The sequence below is a fragment of the Lactuca serriola genome, chromosome 4 (genome assembly GCF_051521515.1).
Source record: "Lactuca serriola cultivar US96UC23 chromosome 4, Lser_US96UC23_V15, whole genome shotgun sequence".
NCBI classification, from domain to species: Eukaryota; Viridiplantae; Streptophyta; class Magnoliopsida; order Asterales; family Asteraceae; genus Lactuca; species Lactuca serriola.
Genome location: NC_136411.1, coordinates 279,397,919 through 279,417,828, shown reverse-complemented (window position 1 = coordinate 279,417,828; position 19,910 = coordinate 279,397,919).

Here is a 19,910-nt window from a genome sequence, read left to right as displayed (position 1 = left end):
CCTTGCACTTTTAATTAAGACAATTAATCCCAAAATTAATCTAATTAATTTTTGATTAATTACTAATTAAATATTACTATTTCTGATTAATATATTATTTCCATATGATATTAATAAATTCATTTATTGCTATTTAGTAATCAAATAATAAAGCAATAAATCAGTATCTCTCTCTAAAAGTCATCATATTCAATTACTAGGTTTGAGGGCAACCCAAAATGACTTTGCTAATAATTCAATATTATATCAATTCAATTATTGCCTTAGACACCTAATCCAACACATGTGAGGAACCAACCCTCTACATCACAAATTCATCTCATATCCACAATCGGGTCTTTGACCTCGTCAAATGTACCATAACATCTTCAAAACAAATCACCAAAGGATGTGTATGATCATGCCATTGATTTCCTCCGATCATCTGAAGTAACTGAAATATAAAGCTTTAACTTTAAGCCAAAGCTTAGTGAGCTCCCCAAAATTACCACCACACAAACATATAACATCATGCATACTGGGTCCACAACCATCGGGTTGTATTACCCCTGAGCCCATAACATGAGTCTGGCTTGCCTTATTGGCCTAGAACTCATGATTGGATTCCCCGAGCCCACATCATAAGTCTGGATTTCCTTTCTAGCCCACAACTTATTTCTGGTTTACTCTCGAGCTTGTTGGCTTCCGTATAGAGAGGTATTGCTTCAATCCAACTGCATTATGTCGACATATGCAACATATAAACATATAGCCAGAAAATAGACAATCATACAGACCTAACAAATCACTATAGCAAAGCAACATCCTAAATCAGGATACATAGGGCCAACTTTGGTGCCTTCGACCCCAAAGTACAATAAGGAAACTCAAATCACAGTCTAAGAAGATAGCAGGAAAGAAAACTGCTCCAAAAGTAAACTCTACAAGTCACCTATATAACAACAGTGACCTAAACTCAAACTACAACTCATAATCCCCAAAATACCCTTAGGTCAAACTTCATCAAAATCCTAGTCAAAGGTCAAAAGTCAGAAAGTCAACGAGTAAACTCAGACTGAGTACGCTCGGCGTACTAAGCCAATACGCCCCACGTAGTGCATTCTTTTATCCAGATTATGAGGTCTTGACTAGGCACTCATAACGTACTGTCACACCCCCAAACCAGAACGACAGAAACGTCTGGGGGTGGATGACCTCATGTACAGTATCACAACAAATGAATAATAGTGATCAAATCCTTACAACCATCATATTGATAATTAAGTAGTTTACATTGTACACAAAACATTGTTTACTTGATATTAAGTACATATGACAAAAATAAATGGTGCGAACTGCGACGTGTGACGCCACATCCTCCAAAATCTTTGGATTACCAGTTTACTAATTTCTTGAGAATACAAGTGATTTTGAAAAGTGTCAACAATTAAGTTGGTGAGTTCATAAGAGTTTTGTATGAGAAAATCGGTAATTTTTCCTTGTAAAATGTTAGAATGCGCCTTCAAAAAATCAAATATTTTCTTTTAAAAATGAACTGTAAGTCTTAAACCCAAAGGCCAAAAATGTAAGTAGTGTTGTACTGGAAAATAGTATTATGTAGTTTTATCATTATATAAAACTAATTGAATGTATGTTAGCCCCGCAAACCAAACATGTTATTAATACCCCATGTGAGTTATTATAACTATGCTAATGACTACTTGGCCTACTACGACGTTCTTCAGGTGTCAGAATGTTGGACATTTGTCACCCTAGACCTTCCAGTCTAACAGTAGCTAACAGATTAGGTGTGGGGTTGTCAGTCTCGTATAGATCTATACACAAGTGTCACGCTCTCTTACCGAGACTCTGGTTATAATGCAGGACTTTAGTGTTTAATCTGGTAGGTACGGTGAACACAAATGTCTCACAAACTTGTATCAACCGGTTTACGTCTAGTGTAATGAAAACCCTTTTTCTTGTAAATGAAAGTATTAGTCTTCCATAGTGGTAACATAGTGTAAAAAAATATTTATACCTTTAAATAATTATATGTTTCTTCCGAAATGATAATGTAGTTTGAAGATGGTGGGGGTTTCGGGGTTCTCGGCTGAAGTTAAAGGGGGAAGGGGTGAGGTGATGTTTGCGTTGTTATTTGATGGATAAAGGCATTGTTATATGTTGGGTAATATTTCTTATTGGGAACAGATGTATCTATTAGTTCACAAGCTAACTCCTTTTTCTTTTCCTTTCAACTGAAAACTCCACTAGCCCACCGAAATCACATGGTGATTTCGGTCCAGTGTAACCGAGATCATAGAGTTTTCGTTCCCCAACGGAGAACTCTAAGATCGAGATCATAGAGTTTTTGGTCCTAAACCGAAAACTCTAACAGAAAGGTATAAACACAAAATTCATGTCCTAATAAGTTGACTTTCATTTACTGGTTTTGGCTTTTGCTGACTTGTTGATTTTGATTGACCCAGAATTGCCAGCTGTCCCATTATCCCCCTGTTAGAGGGAGTTTCATCCCGAAATTAGTCCTAGAGTGGTTTGACTTCTGCTGACTTGTTGACTTTGATTGACCCATAACTGCCAGTTGTCACATTGTCCCCCTGTTAGTGGGAATTTTTTCCCGAAGTTAGTTCTAGAGTGGGTACTCATGAGCTAGGGAAACAGTGTGGGTACTTTTTTTTCATTTGATTTTAATGTTCCCAGTTGAATTTAGGCATTCGCTTGGCGTTCTAACGGACCGTCACTATGGCTATGCGGGTTTGTTTCGTTCTTTTGACCTCCCTGTACATGATTTCCATAGGTTCCTCTATTATATGTAGACTCTTGTTTACCTCGATTTCATTGAGTGGGATTACCAGAGTCTCTTCAGACCAACACTTCTTCAGGTTGGACACGTGGAAGGTGGGGTGTACGTTACTGAGTTCTTGTGGTAGTCGAAGTTTGTAAGCTGCCGGGCCGATCCTGGAAAGGATTTCGAATGGCATGATATACCTTGGATTTAATTTCCCTCATTTTCCAAAACGTATCATTCCCTTCCAAAGTGAGACATTCAACAACACGTGGTCACCAACCTGGAGTTCCAAGGGTTTTCGTCGCTTATCTGCACAACTCTTTTGCCAATCCAGAGATGCCTTTAATCGTTCACGGATTTGAACAATCTTCTTCATGATTTCCTATATGATCACAGGGCCGGTGAGTGTGCTATTAGTCACTTGTCCTCTTGCTAGTTGCGTGTCACCCACCTCAGCCCAACACAGAGGTGATCTGCACTTGCGTCCATAGAGAGCTTCGAATGGAGCAACCTTAATACTGGTGTGATAACTGTTATTGTATCAAATTCGATGAGTGGTAAATGGGTATCCCAGGATTTTCCAAAGTCTATTACACAAGCTCTCAACATGTCTTCCAGCATCTAGATGGTTCTCTCACTTTGCCTTTCGGTTTGAGGATCATAAGTTGTACTCATGTTGAGTTTGGTTCCCAAGGACTTTTGTAGTGATTGCCAAAACCGTGAGGTACATCTACTATCTCTGTCGGAGATGATGGATATTAGCACGCCATGCAACTGTACAATCTCTTTGATATACGTCCTTGTTCGTTTCTCCATCTTGTCCGTCTCCTTTATCGGCAGGAAGTGTGCGGATTCAGTTAATCTTTCGATGATCACCTAGATGGTGTCCAGTCCACCTATCGTCGTTGTCTCACATTGAGTTCGTTTTGATTGAGAATGTGATCGAGTCTCTAATGGTCAGTGGATATTTGTGCACTTTGTGCCATAAAGGTAGTGTCACTAGATTTTTAAAGTAAACACTATTTCCCCTATATCAAGTTCGTGCGTTATGTAGTTAACCTTAGATGTCTGAAGTTGTCATCGGGTGTATCTTCCTCCGGAACTCTGCGATGAATGTATCCCGATCTCAGATCAACTTTCTGAGAAGTAGCTCGTTCCTTGAAGTTAGTTAAACAGATCGTCGATTTGGGGTAGGGAGTATCGGTCCTTGATGATGAGGTTGTTCGAATCTTGACCGCCAATACACATATAGAATGATCCGACCTTCTTCTTTACGAACAAGATTGGCGCTCCCGAGGTGTGAAGCTCGGTCTAATAAATCCTTTACTCATTAGTTTGTTCAGTTGGCTTGATAACTCCTACATTTCCTCTGGCGCTAGTCGATATGGGTATTTGGCTATGGGAGTGGTTCTAGAGGATCAAGTCAGTTCCGAACGTGACTTGGCGCACGGGTGGTATTCCCGAAAGGACTTCTTGGAATAAATCGAGAAAACTACAGACTTTTGGAATATCCTGTATGTCTTTCACTTCCTGATTCTCATTCCCATCGTGGGCTAAGATAGGCATTGTACCTCTTGCATAAGTACTTCTGAGCCTTGATACAAGGGACGATTCAGAGATTTGTGTCGAGTATGTCGTCATAGGTTACAAGGATTTTGTTATTTGGTAAGTTAAGTTGAACGGCCTTTTCATAACACATGATATTGGTGTGTTGAGGAATTAACCAAAGCATGGAAATGATCATGTCGAAGTTTCCTATTGTCACCAGTATTAGGTCGATTTGGAAGGAATGATTGTTTAGAGTTAGATGCATCCTAGGTATGTGTCGTTGGTGGTTTCAGTTCTTCCCCTAGACATCTTTACCGCGAATATTTTTGTGAATGTTTGAGGTTTTTGGTTGAGTATGTATTTATACTTCGTGACTCACGAGCCTCCTCTCTGCACCACTATTGTAAAGTATGCATGCATATGAGTTATTTGAGGAGGAAACGTACCGGTAATCACAGCGGGGTCCCACATCGCTTCCTCATGTCCCGTTCATGGAAATCCCTTGACGCCTCTGACATTTTTTTTCTACTCTTTGGGAACTTCCTTTTGAAGTGCCCCGCCTCCCCACATCTATAGCAGGCCTGACCCACCCTAACATTTGTGGCTTGGGTGGTTTGTTGTGTTGATGCTTATGTCCCTTTCTATTGCAATTATTATAGTGTATCTCTCGGCGGATATCAAACTGATGGAAGTTACACTTGTTGCACTTAGGCAGATTCCCAGCATATGGTTTCGTCAGCAATGAGGCAGTAGGGATAGTAGTGGTATGGGATAGTACTCCTCTATTGTCGTGGGAGTTCTTAGATTTGTAATTTGGGGTGTCGTTGTAGGAACATACTCGTTGGTGTCCTTGGTTGTCACCGAGATTGGTATCGTTGGAACCATTCTCGTTTCCATTCGTGTTGTTAGCCCTAAGTTGTGCCATGACGGCTGTCACGACGGCTGCTATAGCAGTTTGGAATGTAGCGGCGTCCATTTGTAGAACTGGTGTTGCGCCGGTACGTTGGCTACTTCCGTGTGGCGGCATGATATTGTTGTATGGCATGAAACGAGTTCGTAAGTAACTATTGTCGTTGCTAGTTGTATCCTATCTACATTTATGTTTATACACACATAAACTACATGTATTGTTGTACGATTCTCGAATGTTTCGACCAACATCATCTTAATGTAATTATGGTAGTAAGTAGTAGTAGGTATTGTACAAACGTTAAGTTACCAAAGTAGAACATAGGTATCAAACATTAAGTTAATTCGGGGTACATTGATTTTGGAGGTCATACCTCGCTTGATTTACTACTGCTAGATGAAAGATGCAATAAGCCTAACACGTATTGTGAGTATTGTATTCACTAAACCACTAGGCTACACTATCCTATCATATCCCAAAATGACGCACAAGGTGCCCCTCCCTCTCACACACCTCGCGATTGGCCTCCTTCGCTCTCCATTGCGCTATGATTTCCCTAGCTTCAGCTACAAGGATTTGTTGTCTCATGGCGGACATCTCCCCCCTCTAAGGAGTGTGGGTGGTCCATATTGTTCTCCTGATCCGCTTGTAGGTTCATTATGGCATCAGTATGGTGTTCTTGTTCCTCATGGACGTGTCGAATTTACACTGTCACGTTCCGGGCTTCGCCCTCGATCTCCATTACCTCGTAATGGAGAGCCTGAACCTGAGTGTCTAGACGGACCACTTGTGGTACATTCAGAGGTAGTGCTCGATTTGTAAGGTTCTTGGGGCATGTAGCATGTCGAATGTGGATCGTCGACCGTCTTCTCTAGCCCATGCTTACAGTTGGTTTTCCCATTATGGGGATGCATCCTAGAAGGAGGGGGTGAAAAGATCTCATGCCTGCTCCTCATAGGGTAAGGTTCATTAACGAATCTCCCCAGCGCCTTTCTCCTCGTCTGATCCCTCATCAGGATCCTCTTCCTCAAAATCCATCTCTTGGTACTCTTCAAGATCCTCTTCTGGATCCTCCTCTATCCATCCGTTGGCTGCGATGGTAGGGTAGTAGGGGTCTTCGTGGTGAAATCCTTCCATGTTATTTGTGTGATAATAGGGGTATAGGAGACACATAAAGAATCTAGATGTATGGTTCTATAGTATCATAAAATAGTCCTATAATATTTTAAATGTTATGCTTGGTTCTTAGATTTTCTTTGTATGGGGGGTTGGTAAGTTTTAGGTTCGTTGTTCACCACGACCATTCCCAAACACATGTTAGTCATGTCTTGCATGAATATGGTTGATCAGGCCATATTTATCTTAGATATGATTACACATTATCTAGGTTTAATCGTAGCGTCCAACTTATCTTAGTACTTTTTATATGGTTCCTATTATGACACCATTCTAGTGTGTATGTATGTATGTATACTTTTATAAAAATATTATTATATTTTAAAAGTATACTTCTTAGTTAGAGTGTTTTAGCCCCATTGTATTTATAGTTGTATATCTTACATAGTTTGATATACTTAATTCACTATAAACAATGTTACAATGCTCTAATACCAATTTGTTACACCCCAAACCAAAACGACGTAAACATCTGGGGGTGGATGACTTCATGTACAGTATCATAACAAATGAATAATAGTGACCAAATCTTACACCCATCATATTGATAATTAAGTAGTTTACATTGTACACATAACATTGTTTACTTGATATTAAGTACATATGACAAAAATAAATGGCGTGAGGTGTGACGCCCCATCCTCAAAACTCTTTGGATTGCCTATTTATTGATTTCCTAAGAATACAAGTGAGTTTGAAAAGTGTCAACAATTAAGTTGGTGAGTTCATAAGAGTTTTGTATGAGAAAAATCGGTAGTTTTTCCTTGTAAAATGTTAAAATGCGCATTCAGAAAATCCAATATTTTCTTTTAAAAATGAACTGTAAGTCTTAAACCCAATGACCAAAAATGTAAGTAGTGTTGTACTGGAAAATAATATTACGTAGTTTTATCATTATATAAAACTAATTGAATGTATGTTAGCCCCGTAAACCAAATGTGTTGTAAATATCCCATGTGAGTTATTATAACCGTGCTAACGACTAGTTGGCCTGCTACGACGTTCTTCAGGCGTCGGAATGTTAGACATTTGTCGCCCTAGACCCGCCGGTCTAATTGTAGCTAATAGCTTAGGTGCGGGGTTGTCAGTCTCGTATAGATCAATACACAAGTGTCAAGCTCTCTTACCGAGACTCTGGTTATAATGTAGGACTTTAGTGTGTACTCTAGTAGGTACGACGAAGACAAATGTCTCACAAAATTGTATCAACAGATTTACGTCTTGTGTAATGAAAACCTTTTTCTTGTAAATGAAAGTATTACTCTTCCATAGTGGTTACATAGTGTAAAAAAAAAATTATACCTTTAAATAATTATACGTTTCTTCGGAAATGATAATGTAGTGTTTGTGACACCCAAACTATACTGTTTATAGTTTATTATGTTTTTTTGTTAAGCCTATTTATAAAATCATTTATATAAATACGTAGTAATTATCTTGTCTAGATGAATTTAAAAGATTTTGTCATATAAACTTATATCTAACACAAGTATGAGAAATTGGTATGAAAAAGTCAATTTCTAGCTTTTGCCCCCTTTTAGCGATATTTACCGGTGTCAAAACAAATGTAACTTGATAAAACTTATTTTTATCCTTTTTTGGATTTTAATTCAAAATAGCTTCATATGTTTTAAAACCATATAATTTTTGTTAAAACTCACAAAATGATGTTATAAACTTGTTATGTCCATTTTTTTTTAAAATCCATTTTTTACATAAAATGATAGCTTCTTGAGTTTTCTCTTTGTAAAACTAACTCTGTGATATTTTGTCTAGTTTCCAAATGTATGACCAAAACAACATATTTTGGGTTTTATCCTACAAAAATGGTGAAAAACTAGAATCTAAACATTTTTTCTAGAAAAACCATATCTTGATCACAAAAGTCATAAAAATCCTTGTAGCTTTGTGGTTTTAGCCTTTCTCTAAAGAACATATAACATAGATTATGTTTGTTTTTCTTAGGTTTGTATCATTAACCAACATAACACAATAAATGTTGTAAAAACAAATAATAACCACATTTCATGAAGAAAAATACTTTAAACACCACATAGATTTGAAGCATGCAAACATTTGGGTATAAACCAAACTTTACTTATATTCCCCCAACCCCCCCCCCCACCCCCAACTCTAAAACATGAAAACTAGAAAATATAGGGGTATGAACTCACCTTGAGTGTGTTTTTGGTTGGATAAAGAGGTGATGGTGAAGATCTTCAAGCTTAGAACACTTTAAGGTGGTTGAAGAACTCCTCGAAGATGGTGTTATCCTATGAGTTTTAACACATGATAATTTGTGTAAATGATTTGAATCTAGTATGAAAGCGTGTATAAAAACTAGATTACCAATGAATACTTACCAAAAATCCTAAGAATCAACTTGAAGAATTTATCCTTGGAAGGTTTGATCTTGTTTCTTGAGGGAAAAGTGAAGAAGTTTGAAGATGGTCGGGGTTTGGGGGTCATCAACCGAAGTTAAAGGGGGGGGGGGGGGGGTAAGGTGATGTTTGCAATGTTATTTGATGGATAAAGTCATTTTTATATGTTAGATAATGTTTCTTATTGGGAATAGATGTATCTATCACGTCACAAGTCAACTCCTTTTTTTTTACCTTCCAATCGAAAACTCCACTAGCCCATCGAAATCACATGGTGATTTCGGTCCAGTGTCACCAAGATCATAGAGTTTTTGGTCCCCAACTGATAACTCTAAAAGTGAGATTATAGAGTCTTCAGTCCTAAATCGAAAACTCTAATAGCAAGGTATAAACCCAAAATTATTGTCCTAATCAGTTGACTTTTGTTGACTGGTTTTGACTTTTGCTGACTTGTTGACTTTGATTGACCCAGAACTGCTAGTTGTCAAATTATCCCCTCGTTAGAGGGAATTTCGTCTAGAAATTAGTTCTAGAGTGGGTAATCATGAGTTAGGTAAAAGGTGTGGGTACTTCTATTTCATTTTATCTTAATGTTCGCCGGTAAATTCAGGCCCTTGCTTGGCGTTCCAACGGACCTTCACTATGGGTATGCGGCTTTGTTTCGTCCTTTTGACCTCCCTGTCCATGATTTCCACAGGTTCCTCTACGAATTGTATACTCTCGTTTACCTCGATTTCATTGAGTGGTATTAATGGAGTCTCATCGTACTGACACTTCTTCAGGTTGGACACGTGGAAGGTGGGGTGTAAGTTACTAAGTTCTTGTGGCAGTCGAAGTTTGTTAGCTACCGGGTCGATCCTGGCAAGGATCTCAAATGGCCCGATATACCTTGGATTTAATTTCCCATGTTTTCCAAAACGTATCATTCCCTTCCAGGGTGAGACCTTCAATAGCACGTGGTCACCAACCTGGAATTCCAAGGGTTTTCGTCACTTATCTGCATAGCTCTTTTTGCTGATCCTGGGATGCCTTTAATCGTTCATGGATCTGAACAATCTTCTTCATGGTTTCTCGTATGATCTCAGGGCCGGTGAGTATGCTATTAGGAACTTTTCCCCTTGCTAGCTGCGTGTCACCTACCTCAGCGCAGCACAGAGGTGATCTGCACTTGCGTCCATAGAGAGCTTCGAATGGAGAAACCTTAATGTTGGTGTGATAACTGTTATTGTATGAGAATTTGATGAGCGGTAAATGGGTAGCCCATGATTTGCTAAAGTCTATTACACAAGATCTCAACATGTCTTCCAGCATCTGGATGGTTCTCTCCCTTTTCCCGTCGGTTTGAGGGTGGTAAGCTTTACTCATGTCGAGTTTGGTTCCCATCGACTTTTCTAGTGATTGCCAAAACCGTGAGGTAAATCTACTATCTCTGTCGGAGATGATGGATATTGGCACGCCATGCAACTGTACAATCTCTTTAATGTACGTCCTTGTTAGTTTCTCCATCTTGTCTGTCTCCTTTAACGGCAGGAAGCATGCGGATTTGGTTAATCTATCGACGATCACCCGGATGGTGTCCAGTCTACCCGTCGTCGTTGTCTCACATTGAGTTCTTTTTTATTGAGAATGTGTTGGAGTCTCTTATGGTAAGTGAAGATTTGTGCACTTTGTGCCATAAAGATAATGTCTCTAGATTTTTAAAGTAAACACTATAAAGGGATAATCATGCTTAAAAAGGATCTAAACTCTAGAAAATATGGTTTAGGTTTCAGCTACGTACGCCTAGTGTACATAAAGTACACCCAACGTACTTAACAAAGCCAACATGTTTCACTTAAAGAGCCAAATGGATCAATTTTCAAATAAATTTCATACTTATGTTCAAAAATTTAAATCACCTGAATAATGAATGTTACATTTTCACACACCCCTTACATATACTTGTATACGTTACATTAACCTTACCGAAATCAATTTGGTTTTTTCTTATAAACTTTAAATTTTAACTTAATTAGTTGTAAAAGTATGAATGAAGTGAGAAAGGAAGGAAATGTCTATAAATTTTCCTCCCTTGATCCAATTCCTTTAGGTATAGCTTTTCAACCAACACAAAAAGCCTTTATTGATAAGTGTGCAGAAAAAGAAAACCATGAGGCGTAAAACCGAAAAGGAGTGGTGCGTATGAACTGTGATCATCAATTTTCAGAAACTTAAATTTCTTGTTGATTAGTTACTAATACTAACGTTAATGTTAATAATGTTAATGTTAATTGTAGTATGAGTACTTCTACAGTGGTAATGACGAAGTTGGAGTTAACTTGTAAAGTGTTGCTGCAACAAAAGATCATTGGGAAACAACTTATGTTCTTGGGATGATTTACATCTCCAAAGGACATCCAACATGAAAAGAAGGTCTTGTATATACTAAGTACATGTTTTGTTCATATAGATATTCCTTTTATTGCAATATAATCTATAATACAAGTAGTAAAAGATTTGAATAGGGTGATGACTACAATTGAATATGAGTTGAATGGAGTGTGAGTATGACAATGGAGTATAAAAAAGGAGTTTGAATGACTAGGACATGAATAATTAATGGTTGTGAGTATTGTTGTATAGAATTTTCTATGTGTATTTGGACCTCAAAAACGACTCTTAAAGGGGAACAAAGAACACTTCAATCAAAAGACAAGAACAAGTAACAAAAAATGATAGATTTGAAGTCCAAACTAGACCTATAGTTTGAATCTTCAGTGAAAACAAAAGAAGACCTATTGGTTTGAGTTCAAGATCAAAATCAGGAGGCGCGACCCAACCAAGACTAGATTTGAATCATATGCAACAATTCGATAAGATGAACACAAGTTCAAATGTTTATAAGCTTCAATATCGGATTCTTACAAATGATTACCAAATGGATTTATATAGCCTTACAATTAATGGATAAAAGAAATGAAAAGACACCTAATTAACCATGCCAATTAATGGCTTTATTAAAACATTAAAGATTTATTAAAAGAAATTGGTGTCCAGCAGCTCTTGAAACTTTCGAGGCGTCTTTTCAGCTTCCAAGGACTTACAGTTCTGAGGTGAATCTTAGTCTTCTGAGGCCTTCGCATTCGCATCCTAACTCCCTGGTTTGGAAGTTGCTTTCACATCCTCTTTGCATTCAAGCTTCCTCTTTCACATCCAATCATAACCTTTGCATGCAAACTTTCGTTCACACTCAATCCCCTGTTCTCATCCAGGTTCTCTTTTACAATGATCCACAAATGAATGCGAACAACTTATCAACAAAACACCTCCAATGAATGCAACCAGGTGCAATCGATCTCATCCAGTCACAATGGATCACAACCATAAGTCAAACGTTATTTGAAACCATTAATAATCCAATTAAATTTACATTCAGTAGACAAAACTAGATCACCTTCCATACACAAACCGATCCCGATGTAACCTTCACATCCACCTTCCAACTTAAAATCAATCCCTCCTCCTTTGGAAGGAATTGTCCTCAATTTAGGAAGGACTTTATACTCTTCTAGAAAATCGATCTTAAAAATGAATTCAGTTTGAATTAACTTCACGATCCAGTCATTATGTGAAGTGTTGACCAACCCCTTTAAAAAAAACTCAAACAACTTAATCCTCGCCTTCCTCCATAAAGTATTCCCAAATGTAAGGTCACGATTTGAAAGATTTGTCTTTGGAACTCCATGCCATTGCATCACCGCTTCCAAAATCTTGGTAATACTTAAGCGATTTTCCATTCCTCCCCCTGGAACTTTCGTATCACTATCTCTCCCATTGGTTGATTGGGCACATAGAGATGACTGTCCTTGAACAGAACCACACCTTTTAAAACAATTTCCCCACTAGAATCACATGCACACCTCCCAAACACCAAAATATCATCCAAATATTTCATCACGGGCCTTTTCAAAAATAATTTTAACACTTGTGAAAAGTGCAAGTTATGAACATAATGAGCATCTTCATGAGATCTAGTGTTGTACAAAAGAATCATTCTACAATTAATGTTCTTAAACTTGAAAAAAGAAAAGAATTTTAATGTATGAATAGTAACCACGCGTTTTCCATTCACTCCAAGCAACTTCATATTTAACCAATCGCAACGATAGTGAGTTCCTTGCAATCACAATGATGCAAGTGTCCCAATAACATCAACACAACTGATATGATCACAACGATGCTACCGATCATAACGATTCCGCCGTTCGCAATGTGGCTCCTTCTCTGATCACAGCGATGTGACTTTTTTCTCCACTAAGTTTCTCATCCACAAACACTTCTTCTTCTTCTTTAAACGACTCAAAGATCTTCTTGAGCGTGCCTTCCACTTATGGATCAAAAACCAATTTCTTACACTACCATTAGGACCCTGAAAAACAACCTTGCAATAATTTAAAGGGTTAATAGTTGGCATTCGAAAGAATGGATCACAGGTTGTATTTGCAAATTAATGATCAACACGCCCCGTCATTAAAGCTTCCCAAGCACACCAAAAGAATATAAGTCCGTAAATAATGAACTCCTTCACACTTGAATACTTGGGACTTGGAACAACATAAGGACTAAAACATTCGCAATCAACATCCATCTTCAAAGATTCACCAACTGACTTCCTCAACTCTTTGGCCTCCTCTGGATCACAATGACATGCAACCTTATTAGATAGAATTTCACCTTAGCACTCCATGGGCAAAATTTCCTTTGGGTCTTCTTCTCATACCATCTTTCCTACTTTATTATCCTTCTGACCCACAACCAAATCCTTAGATTCTTCAACATCCCTTTCACTTGTCAACAAATTCAAACTCAACTTCTTGACATGTTCATCATTTTTTGGCTTCACGGATGTAAACAACATAGGCTCTTGGTATTTCTTTTTCTTTTCAACAAAAATCACCTCCGTTTGACCGTTTCCATAATTTCGTTTGTATCAACAAAATTGATTTCTTCCTCATCCTTGATGTCATATGTAGGATCATAATCTTCAACAATTTTTTAATTTCGTTTTCATCCACAAAATTAATTTCTTCCATGACTTCTTCTTTCCCATCGACATCAGCAACATCAACAACAACATACGTTGGGACCTTATCTTCTTCTTCTATTTCTGTTATGGAGATGAAGATGTTCTCATCTACTTCTTCATCTTTACAAACATTCTTAATCATATCATATTCTTCTCACACAACAAATCCAATCACAATAGAAGATTCTTCAATCATAATGGGTTCTCCAAATGATTCATCAAAATCAATCACGTTCAATTTTCGTTTCCAAGATTAATAAAATTTACGATAATTAGTGATTCGATGATGTGCAGGAACATACCTTCTTCTGAGCTCGTCTCTTAGAAATTCCCATAATGAGATTTTCTTCTTTCCTTCACGAGCTCTCTTTCTTATTAAGTCTTGGAACCATATCGAAGCTACTCCCTTCAACTTCAGGATCGCATACTTGCAGTTCATCTCATCATCCAACCATTTAAATTTAAAAATTCTTTCGATCTTCTCTTCTCAATCCAAATATTCTTCTGCACTAAATCCACCAACGAACTTAGGCAAGCCATTCACATTAACGCCTCCAACCTTCTTTGGTTGTTGTCGCCTTCCCTCTTCTTGCAAACTACACCAGACTTCAAGCAAGACATTCAGAAAAGCTGAATCTTCAAAATCCATGGCCTCTGATGCGGTTTCAACCTTTAACAATAACAATAAAAAAAACTTTTAGAATCACAACAACACCAAAAGGGCTTTTAGCCCAGCGGTATCCGGTGTTGCCCTCCCTCCTTGAGGTTGAGGGTTCAAGTCCCGTTATGAACATAGGTGGATTTAAAGAGTAGTTAGGAGTATATTAGATTTGCCGTTTCAAAAAAAAAAGAATCACAATAGCAACATAAAATCGAAACTCCACCAAAACAATAGATTATGACAACGAATGAACTTCAACAAACTCAGCAGGATTTTTGGCTCTAAGAAAACTCTATTTTTTCTCTTTATTTCTAAATAGAAACAACAATTGGAACCAACAATACCCGACATGAACTTGGGGCTCTGATACTACAACTGATGTGTATTTGGACCTCAAACACGACTCTCACAACGGAACAAAGAACACTTCAATCAAAAAACAACAACAAGTAACGAAAAACGATAGATTTGATGTCCAAAATAAGACATATAGTTTGAATCTTCGGTGAAAACAAACCAAGAGCTATTGGTTTGAGTTCGAGATCAAAATGAGGAGGTGTCTCCCAACCAAGACGAAATTTGAATCGTACGCAACAATTCGATAAGATGAACACAAGTTCAATTTTTTATAAACTTCAATATCGGATGCTTATAAATGATTACCAAATGGATTTATATAGCCTTACAATTAACAAATAAAAGAAATGAAAAGACACCTAATTAACCATGCTAATTAATGGCTTTACTAAAACATTAAATTTTTTTTTAAGAAATCTGTTTCCAACAACTCTTGAACATTATGAGGCGTCTTTTTAGCTTCCAAGGACTAACAGTTCCGAGGCGACTCTTAGTCTTCCGAGGCTTTGCATTCACATCCTAACTCCCCGGTCTGGAAGTCACTTTCGCAGCCTCTTCGCATCCAAGCTTCCTCTTTCACATCCAATCATACCCTTCGCATCCAAGTTTTTGTACGCATCCCCTCGTTCGCATCCATGTTCTCTTTCACAATGATCCATAGATGAATATGAACAACTTTGAAACAAAACACCTTGAATGAATGCAACACGTGCGATCGATCGCATCCAGTCACAATGGATCGCAACCATCAGTCAAACATTGTTCGCAACCATCAATGGTCAAAACAGATGCACATTCTGTAGACAAAACTGGATCACCTTCCATATACGAACCGATCCCGATGTGACCTTCACATCCACCTTCCAAATCCACATCATTTTTTTTCAATGATATGGTAATCCATTGATCTCGATATTGTAGGTTCCCTTAGACATATAACCCTCTTCACAAGAAAAAATATTTTTGGATATTTAATATGTTTTCTTACTTTCTACATAGTCTTCATTAGGTAACACACTTTAATTTAGTTTACTATGCGTATTAAAACTTTACTTTTGAGCTATTTGTTATATATATATATATATATATATATATATATATATATATATATATATATATATATATATGTTGTGGTGGATATTTAATATATTGGACTAAAATTGTTATTTATTTCTCATGTGTAATTGTATGTTTAGACGTGCTGGTTAATTTTTTTGATGAGTTAACGGTATATGATCATGATTTTGTTGATTGTTCAATATAAGTTAGGGAATGCTTGCAAAATATATTTGTTCGACATAAACCGTCAGAAGATCAAGTCGTGACTTTAAAATGTGAAGACCATAACATCGCAAAGATCACTGATGAATTTGCTAAGGATGACCTGTATTTAAGTTTTCTCCTATTTTAGGTGGTATCAGGAATACATTGATTATTGTAAATTGTAAAACATCTTCATTAGGTAGGTACATAACAAGTTATGGTAACTGTAAATGTAAGTACAATACTTTTTTTTTGGTTTTTTGTTTATTTGAATGTAAATAGCTAGTAATGCGTAAATTAAAATATATTATTGTAGTAAAAATGCACGTGTTTTAATTTTTCGATGTTGTTTATATACTTATTTAACATTAAACAAACCATAAGTTAAAGGTGATCACTTAAAACAACCATTGGAAAATAAATTCTCAAAATTGTAATGGTTAATTTATTATTTGAATTCATGCTAGGGTGTTTGGTATTTCATTTAAAAACACTTATTGACTTATGGATCTTAGAAAAGTCAATAAGTCAAAAAAACTTGTTTGTCAATATGAAAAAGACTTTTACAATAAGATTTATTTAACCATTCAAAAATGAGATTTCAATAAGTTAATTAGGATTTCTAACTTTTCAAAGCTCCTTATAATTTTTTGGGTTGTAAAAGAGAAATACCCCTTAAAACATGTATAAAGGTAGGACAAACACTTTATCTAAAGCAATTTATTAACTTATTGGACATGGATAATTTGAATCGGTTTACTGGACTTAGATAGTTGGATTCCACTTAGCTCATTAAGGTACATATCAAATAAAACACCGGTTATAATAGATGACATTTGGCCACCATTTTCGGTCGTTGCATGACTTGTCATGGGTTTTTTTTCATGTTAGAAACTTCAATATAAGATTTAATCACTTAAACTGAAACTTCAACACCATATGTCTCGCTTTATAACCGATACAAGGTAAAGACACATATAAAATAACAAAACCCCTTTGTAAAGAGGACATCTGCCCACCGTTTTAGGCCATCACACAAATTGTCACTTTTTTTATGTAGAACCGACATGAATGTGTGAAATACGATGTGTAATGGTGACTCATTTTCAGTAAACTTTAATGGAAACAATCATGTGAATTAGTTTATGACCTTTATTGATGAAAAATATGAAAACCGAGAAGACTCAGTTTTCAAAAATCGATGCCATAGCGTAGTTTTGTACTAGTGTAGGAAGAACTTGGTCCAGAATGATGTTTTGGAATGAGAAGTCAAAATGATAATTGATTTTTTTATGCCTGGCATTGTTTAATAACCCCTATTAGTCCAAAGGCGAGTTTACATGGATGTTGTTAAATAAAAAAGAGGGCTTTACGGGCGAAGTTTTAGTCCATTTACACGAGCTTTCAAAATTGCACCCAATAAAGGTAAAAGCGATTAAAATTTTGTTAAAATTGTTGGTTTTATGGTAATGTGTATTAAAATGTTGAAATTTTGTTTTTACAGATAACAAACTAGGATGTTGATTTAAAATTAAAATAATAATAATAATAATAAACCAGCAAATATACCTATAAAATTAAGAAAGTAATCAGAAAGGTTGTTAAAGCTTAAATTGAAAGCAGATAGAACTCCGAAAGATGGGACCGGGGCGAGTTCAGACAAACCTATTATAGACTTGTTCCAATGTCATTATATTTTTTATGGTTATGTTTCAGCAAGTTAGTTTTATTGTTAGATATGTTTATCCAAGTTGTTTTTAATGTGTATGTTAATATATTTAAAAAAATTAGTCTCCACCATCCAATGACTCAATCAATGAGGATGAGTTGCCAGTAGAATATTATATAATACGTCTTGAAGAAGTGCAACGATGTCTTGTTAATACGACTACATTTGAGTTCATTCGTGATTATCAACGTACAGAACAATGATTGGTGATACTGGAAATCCAATTACTGCCTTCTGCGGCTGAGGAGCTAAGAAAAGTAGCATTTTACAATATGCAAATGCTCCACATTACGATGACTAAATATATACAATAGTTTGTGAACACAATGGACCTGATCGAAGAAGGATTTAGGACAACTCCAACAACAGAAGATCGGGTCCAATTGAGACATAAGGAGTTCAACCAAATTGAAACCTACATGGAATTGTTTGAAAAATCATATAGACACTGTTTGTTTACACCGGATGCAAGTTCCTGGTTATCCTGGAAATGTAATATAAAAATTTAATATCGTAGTGACTTTTGAAACTTAAATATGTAAACGAAACGGTAAGGTTATCTAAAATGATTTTTTTTCATTAACATTAGTACAAAGATTATTACTAATTCTAATACATACTTATATTGGTTTCCACAAATTAGGAAATTATAAGGGATACATATTTTATTCACGGTCAATAAAATCTCCTCTAATTCTAACACCATCTGTTAGACGGTCCCATTATGCACGAAGCTTATCAATCTTTGCATTTCCATGTTACGTCCACTTCTTAGCTCCTCTGACCTTTTTTCATAGCTTCAACATCCCAATTTTCTTTTACGTTTACTTTTTCCGCTAAATCATATACATATTGATTTAGTGTTCAACTTGTTTCAGAATCCCTTTTTTTGCTTGTTCAGTGGCCTTCATATCTTGGGAAATCTCATTAGGCATCTTATCCGATAGTGGGAAATATTGGCCATCCACAAACTAGTTAATATCTGAACAGACATAGCAATCTTCTACTTCACAATGCCAAACACCAAACTCGGATGAACTTATTCTCAACTTATTTCTACGCTTACGATGCATGGTAGGTACATATTAGTAGCCCGAAATGGCATGTATGGAATAAGTGTCCGCAATGCAATATCCAGAATCTGTGTCTTCGAAAGCCATGTCCGGAATATGCATCCGTGAATCATATTCATCAGGAATCTATGACATATATGATTGATTTGACTATACATGACTTCCGGAATCTCAATTTGAAATGTCAGTCCGATATGGAATTCAGAAATCCGACATGAACCACTATAAATAAGAGACTGGAATTGTAGAACCTTTAGAACTCCATAATTGTAGAACCTCTAGAACTCCAAAATGGCAGTAAATCAACCCCATTTGTGGACTATACAGGAAGAGATTACGCTCGTTCAGTCTTAGGTAATAATTGGGGATAATATGGTTTTCCTCATGCTGCCACATCTAATGTATGGATTGCGAGGGACACACTTGAAAAATTGTTTCACTTTGAGTTAGATGATCCACAATATCAAACTAAAGAAAAAATGAAGGCTATGTTTGTATACATACGGTCAAAGGTGAAGAATTTTATCAAAATTTATCACAAGGTCAACAACGAATTAATTTGAAGATGAACAAGTAATTTTTGAGCGGATAAGGGTAGAATACACACAAAAAAATAATGGAGTTGATTTTCCATACAAAATTGCTTGGGGTACTTTAAAAGATGTCTCGTATTTTTAAATTATGTATTTTTTATGTTTCATAAGGTCATGATAGTTGTAAATTATGTTTTTTCTATCTTTGTAACGTCTAACAAATATTAGGGCAATAATAATATCATTCATTAATCACTCCAAAAATTGATTATAAACATAATTATTTGCATATTAAAGGAGAAATTCAATGTCCGGAATGAGGGTCTGAAATAGTATGTTCAGAATGTGGCTCTGAAATGCATGTCTAGGATATGTGTATGTGACACATAGTGTAGGCTATGAATACAGGGTAAAAAGTCTATGAGACCA